The sequence below is a fragment of the Etheostoma cragini genome, chromosome 7 (genome assembly GCF_013103735.1).
Source record: "Etheostoma cragini isolate CJK2018 chromosome 7, CSU_Ecrag_1.0, whole genome shotgun sequence".
Lineage (NCBI taxonomy): Eukaryota > Metazoa > Chordata > Actinopteri > Perciformes > Percidae > Etheostoma > Etheostoma cragini.
In genome coordinates, this window is record NC_048413.1 from 3,974,095 (window position 1) to 3,981,062 (window position 6,968).

Genomic DNA, 6,968 nt, shown 5'->3' on the forward strand with positions numbered 1-6,968 from the left:
AGTAAAAAAAAAACAAATCTCCGATGGCAGAGACGCAACGGGAGTTGCATTTAAACCAAGCAGCTTGTCTGAAACCCATGTTCACCAGTAATCTACTGGTTACTATGTAAGTACTAGAAACCGAAGTTAAAAACAAACCTGAAGCTGAAGAAACCCTAAACGTTAACGGAACAGATCCGCAGACCCGATTGGCTGACGGAGCGAGAGAGAGAGAGAGAGAGAGAGAGAGGCCGCGGGTTTGTAGGGGGGGGGCGCTGTGATTATCACAGAACGGGCCAGTTGAGGAGTTGTATTCAATCCGAGCACGGATATTGACTCATATTACTCGTAAAATACTTGTACTCGGCAAAAGTGCTTTATCCGTACCGGATACTCGTTTCAGCCGGATACTCGGATCACCCCTAATTTTTAATAAATTGATTATTAATATAAACCTAAACCCTTTCATTACATATTAAATGTAATACATTTTACAATTTGGTAAGTAAACGATAAACACATAATTTGATTAGAATGAATCTGCCGATTTTGCCAAGAGCGAGGACCGTGCCTCTGACGCTGATGAGTGAAGGTGGTTGTGGGAACTTTCCCGGCGGGTGAACAGTACAGACGTTCGGCATGTCAAAAGCGCATTTGGGATTTCTTTATAAATCAAACACAGGCTAAAAAGCCTAAAAGATTGGGGGCAGAAAACTCAGCAACTGTAACCGAAAGAAGTAGCACCACTTCTCCACCTCCACACTCCCAGCGCGACCTGCTAGCAACAGACGACTAGGCAGCTAATGTTGTTTGCCAAGCTAGCAGCACCTATTCACCTCCACACTCTCAGAGCGACATGCTAGCAACAGACAACCAGGCAGCTAATGTTGTTAGCCCAGCTAGCAGCAGCAGGGCAGCCGCGGAGGGAACTCAGTGCTGCAGCCTCGGGGTCACACTTTTCCTGGTAGATGTTTTGGAGATGAGGATTTTTTGTGTTATGACTGCAGCACAAGGTACGAATGCTGGTTTATTATTTTGCTGCCGCTGTGCAGTAAATTGGCATCAACTGTTCAGAAACAGTTCAACTGAAAGTTTATTGGAATTATTGGAGATAATTGTGTTTTTTACACATGTGTAAAGACTTTTTTTTTTTTAAACTACAAAGAGGTCGCACCTAAATTTTATTATCCTACCGTATTGTTATAAAACGATTAGGCCGTGTTAAGATCCGTTGAGACTTACGGCCCAATATCCGTATACCTTAAATTTGCTATTGCTGTGCTACAAAAACCTAAGGCTGCACTTCTCTATTTTCAATGCTTGTGTCAGGACCGACTGGCCTGCTTCACTTTCATTTGATTTAATAGATCTAAGTAATGTGTTTAGTGGCTCTGTTTTCTTTTATGTTTTATATAGGCTTTATATAATAGGCTTATTCTGGGCCATTGTCGCAGCCGTGTGCCTATATTCTGCGTTATGGTGCCTAGTTGGTCCTTTTTGTATTATGGACATTATTCTAGTTTTTTTGCATGTGGAGCGTGTACAAGTGTTCCAGTTTTATTATCGAAGCCTTAGTAGTGTTTTGACACCACCAAGTGCCTTTGTTTTAATAAAGAGATATTTTGTCTTCATCTCAACAGTGTGGGTAAGAAAGAAATTTATTTGGTTGAAAAACGGTCAATTTTTTTTCTGGTGTTTCCGGTGTCATGTGCCTTCTGGTTTTTCCACCTACTGGCTTCCAAGCCTGTCCAGATAGCGTGTAAACCTATCAATGACTACCCACGTCGACAGATTCGCGAAAAATTCATAAAACATTTTACTGGCATTTGCATGTCGCACCTCAATATAAACTGTACTGAACTGAATATCTAAGGACGACACTACAATAACATTGTACAGCGGGAAAATTGTGTTTTAAAAGAAATTACAATGATTCGTGTCGTACTGGGTTCGAACCCTCTTCAGCAAAAATAATAGCATGTGAGTTCACTGCACAATCACACCATTCACATAACTGGTGAATTAAAACTTTATTTTCTCTCAGAACAAGAATGACAATTTAATAGAGCAAACCAAAACAACTTGTTACCTTGATTTAAGCTTAACGTCATAATTAAATCATGCACTATAACCTCTGAGCTCTGTGTGCAAGGACTTTTCATAAATTATACCAGGCAGCACACGGTTTGTGAAATAGTCTAAAACAACTGGTTACCCTGGGCTGAAAACGCGTGATCTTGAGACTTAAACAGCTACAACTTTCTTGGATTTATGAGAAGAAGCAATATTTCTATTGATGTGGCTCAAATGCCTACATCTGTTTCCAATAGCCTACCACGTTATGTTTACGACGGAAGATACGCATTTGAAACCCCTACAATACAAAGTTCCATTTATGAAATTTAAAGTTTGTACCCAACCTTAAGAATTGCTGGTGTTGTAGCATAGGCCATTTTATGTCACGTAAAACACCCAGTGATCAGCAAATCAGTTTTTAAAGTGGGTGTAAAACCAAAAGGTGAAAGTTGTTGACACATTTGTGTTATGAGTGCTCCCGATACTTCACACAGACAGAACCTTTTGGATAAAAATGCTAACACAATGAAGTAAGATTCAAATGTTTCTTTATTGTCCATGAGGTAGGCAAAACTGCACAAAAGAATCCATAGAATTGCATGAATTTAGTTTGTAACAACAGTAGCCACATGACCTGCCCTTTCCTGTATGCTTTCCCATTTATTTGAATAGGAAAATAGCTGCCAAGTTGAATCCCTTTCATTTAAGGACTTTGAATTGTTGTGGTTTGGGGTTGTTAGGGTTTATTTTCTCCTGTTTGGCCTCATTGTGTTTTTTGTCTTAGCCTCTCCCCGGTCTTGTGTTGTTTAATCCTGTCTTGTGTCCCCCTGTGTATGCTTGTTCTTTTTCCTGTGTTATTTTGATAGTATGGATTCCTGTCTTGTCCAGCTTTGCTTTGTGTCTGTCTGATTGTGCAGTCCCGCCCTAATGTGATTCACCTGATGTCTCACCTGTTCCCCGTTACCTCTTGTATTTAACCCCTGTGTTTTCTTTGTCAGATCCTTCTGCCTGTCTTGCTGTCACCTTGTGAGTTTGTTCTCTTCGCCATAACCCCTATGAGTTGTCAGTTTCGTTGTCAGCCTTTTTCCCCTGTGTGTTTGCCCCGCCAGCCTGATCCTGCCTGCTCCCCGTATATTCTGAGTGGGTTTCCCCGTGAGCTCCCCGTCAGTCCCCTGTGAGCTTCCCTCCCAGTTTTGGACTCCTGCCTCTCCCTGTGCTGGGTTGAATCTATGCTTGGACTTTGCCTTTTGCTATTTTTCGTTGAACTGTTTTGAATAAACCCCCTTTGAATCGGCTTATTCCTGCCTCCTCGTCTCTGCGTTTGGGTCCTCCTTCCTGCCCCCCAACTTTGAATAGTTGTATCTGCAAAACATAGAAACTCCTATGAGACATAAATAGCCACCCCAGTGGAACCACAACATGCATGCTGAACACTCTATCTAAAGCGAAGCATGACCATTGATTAGTAATGGGCTGCTGCATTTGAATGCATAAAACAATTCATTCTTACCCAGTCATCATGTTCCTCCACATCTCTCTCTCAGGACTTTGCCATTCATTGCCACACAGTCTGCACAGATTTAATGAACAGATAATATGCAACATTATTTCTCATCTCAAAGAGTAGGACACATACACACCTTAAAGAGGACACACACACACACCTGATTCTCCTAAGAGTGTGCAGGCAATCTCCCTCCTCAGATGTGATTGCAGCCTGATCTATGGCAAAATTCAGCACCTCACCTCTCAGGAGAAGCTGTGCAAACTACACATGCCAGAGTACAATCAGTAGAATCCATCCATTAGCTGTATCCGATAAAGTCAGAAGCACTCATACCTTGCAGACAAATTCCCAACATGATGTAGCATCTGGCTGCCGGGGATGGTCAACTGTGCTACAGTTCCATCTGGAAAAGAGCAATTGTCTTTGCCTCATGAAAGATCTGTGGAATAGAAATGCATTGTTGCAATTTGGAATCAAAAAGGGTCTATGGCATTACTATTAACCTCCAACTCACATTGTGACAGCCTGGCATTTTTGCCATAATGCCATCAGGGGTTTCACCCAATGGATCCAGGTAAAGGGCCTGTGTTTCCTTAGGATATCTGACCTTCACAGTAGTGAAAAGGGACTAATCAACAAATCATTCTTAACTAACTTCCAGACTCTTGCACATACCTCTCTTAAAGCAATGCCAGTGTATAGGTACGCTCACCACAAGTGTCCATTGGTGTTGGTCACATACAGGGCCAATGAGGACATAATGGGTCATGGGGTTGAGCTGAAAAGACAAGCATACACACATGAGAACCTGTGCATTGGAATAACCCATTTATTGTAACAATTGTTTTTACAATAATTACCTTCTTTATTCCCCTGTATGAGCCTTGCCGTATTGCGGTCATCTGGAATGAGTCCACATAAAACAGTTGTTTCTCCAGTTGCCCTCTCACTTTCTCCAAAGTGCAGTGGATAAAAGCATTAATTACCTTGGAGACCACAGGTGTAGAATTATATTTTGGGATCGGCAATACGTAACCATTAAACAATTTTACACATGAGTTAAAGGAGATTTGACACTTGCATTTACCTCACTTTAAACCTCTTTTCCTGGGGCCAGATTTTCCAGATCCCTGGAAAATACCTTATAAGGCCCCACCTTGATCCACAGTACACCTTGCCGTTTCCCTGACCAAATCTCATCCATCACTGAAATTTAGAAGGGGTTATGCATTTGGCATGGAGAGTTAACACAAATTAGAATACAACTAATACTTACATTCCTTTGGGGAGACACTGAGGGCTGAGAGGAAAGGCAGATTGGGGGGGTCATGGGGATAGAGTCAGGCTGAGGACTGGCAGATAAGAAGGACTGAGGACCGGCAGATTCGAGGGACTAAGGACTGGTGGATTGGGTCAGGCTTGGGACCTGAGACCCACTTGCAGGGGATCCGTGGCTGGGGCTCAAACTGCTTCAGAAAAATTGATTTTATTGCCTTCTCATTGGCAACACTTTTCCCCTCTATTTTTGTGATGGTGTACAGCCCATGGAGCTCCCTCTCCAGCTTCCCTCCCTTCCGCAGCTCTTTTATGATATTCTTACGGAGGACTTTGTCCCCAACCTCAAAATGGTCATTCATGCCCAGAGACAATTTCCTCTTCCTCATTTTCTCTTGGGCAGCCTTAATGTTTTCCCCAGAGATGGGAAGTAACAAATTACAAATACTTTGTTACAGTAGAGTAGATTTTCACATATTTTTACTTTACTAATTATTTACTCCTTAATTTTAAACTGAATATCCGTACTTTCTACTCCTTACTTTTTACAAAATTGGCTTGTTTCTTCAGTTTTGGTTGTCTATCAGGTTGAGAATAGCGTGGACACGCGCCTCACACCGCGAGCGGGCGCGCACGGCACACAGAGAAAAGAGTGAGAGAAAAGAAAAAGAGACTAACTGTCTGGAGGATAATAAACTGAGATTGTGTGCGTCTTTGAGCGCATATTACTTATGTTGTCAGTTCATTTTAGGCTGTTTTGGTTTATAGTTCTGGCACATTTAATACTTAGTTTTTTTTTTTTCACCTGTTACCTAGGTTACACCTGGCTTTTGATTTGATGGCAATTGTTGAACGTCCTTGCTCATTAAGATAATAATTAATCGTGGGTTTATTGTTATATACTAGCATGTGTGATTCCTATGCATTGTGAATGGTAGCCTTTACAATATTATTTCTTTTTTTAACCATACAAACAGCACCTCCCTTTGCACAGCTGCAATACGAGGGCATGGCTTCTCTTCAGCTACTAATGCCTCTTTGTCATGGCTTATTTGCAAAAGTAGGAGAAAGACAAACTTGTTACTGCAGTTGCCAGAGCTATTCCAAGTGCTAGAAAAAAAACAAAGCTCCTACATGCCACTTGTCCGGTATCTCTGGAGGATAGCCGGCGTCCCTCCTGTAAAGCAGATACAAATTTGTATTTAGTGGTGCATTGCTTTTTTATGCATAGACCAGAAACAGTTGGCTTGATGTAAAAGTCCTAATTGTTTGGATGATCCTTCACCATTTTCCTCCAGACCCTAAAATACAAAAACAATTGTGAAATCACACATTATGACATAATATGAAATAAAATAAGTCCATATTCACCCTTGAATGGTTTCATTCACCTTCTCCACCAAGCCATTTGTTTGTGGATGGTGCAGGAAACACAGACTCCTTAATTTCAAGTTGCTCACACAAGCTAGAACTGATCTACAAACATGTATTGAATGAGAACAAATACTGTCTTCAGGAAAATGTTGTTGGCCAAAATACCGCCATGCACAATGTTCACAACTTACCTTATTCACAAACTCTTCCCCCCCCCCCCCCCATTTGTGAGGATCCGTTTGGGTGCACCATAGCGCTAAAAAAAAAAAAAATCCATGATGCACACTGCCACCAGCTCAGCCTTTTTGGCTTGAATGGGGTATGCTTCAACACAAGTTGACATATAATCAATCATCACGCACATGTAGGTACAGTATGTCGCTGAGGTGTTACTGCCAGCTTCCCCACAAGGTCCATACCCACAAGTTCAAAGGGTTCAGAAACCTGAAATGTAAAGCACAGCCAATCCATTAACATTTGATTTAATAGAAAATGCTTAGGCCTATTTAAGGGAATGCAAGCATTCACCTATATGGGGTTGAACTTGGTTTTGTCCTTGATGGTATAAGCCAATGTTTCCCAAACTTATATATATCTCTCTATCTATCTATCTATCTATCTATCTATCTATATATATATATATATATATATCTCTACACACACACACACACACACACAGGCCACTCACATGGCGGCAACTCAGTGCATTTAGGCATGTAGACATGGTCAAGAGAATCTCCTGCAGTTCAAACCGAGC

General features: G+C 41.5%; 1 long non-coding RNA gene across 1 annotated transcript in view; it reads left to right on the forward strand.

Annotated features, from left to right (window-relative positions):
* The window catches only part of LOC117947142, a 21,979-nt gene extending 20,375 nt beyond the window's left edge, over window positions 1-1,604 (forward strand). Inside the window, exon 3 of the long non-coding RNA XR_004657170.1 lies at window positions 1,500-1,604. This is a non-coding gene — a long non-coding RNA (uncharacterized LOC117947142). The remainder of the gene's footprint in view (window positions 1-1,499) is intronic.
* The last annotated feature ends 5,364 nt before the right edge of the window (window positions 1,605-6,968 follow it).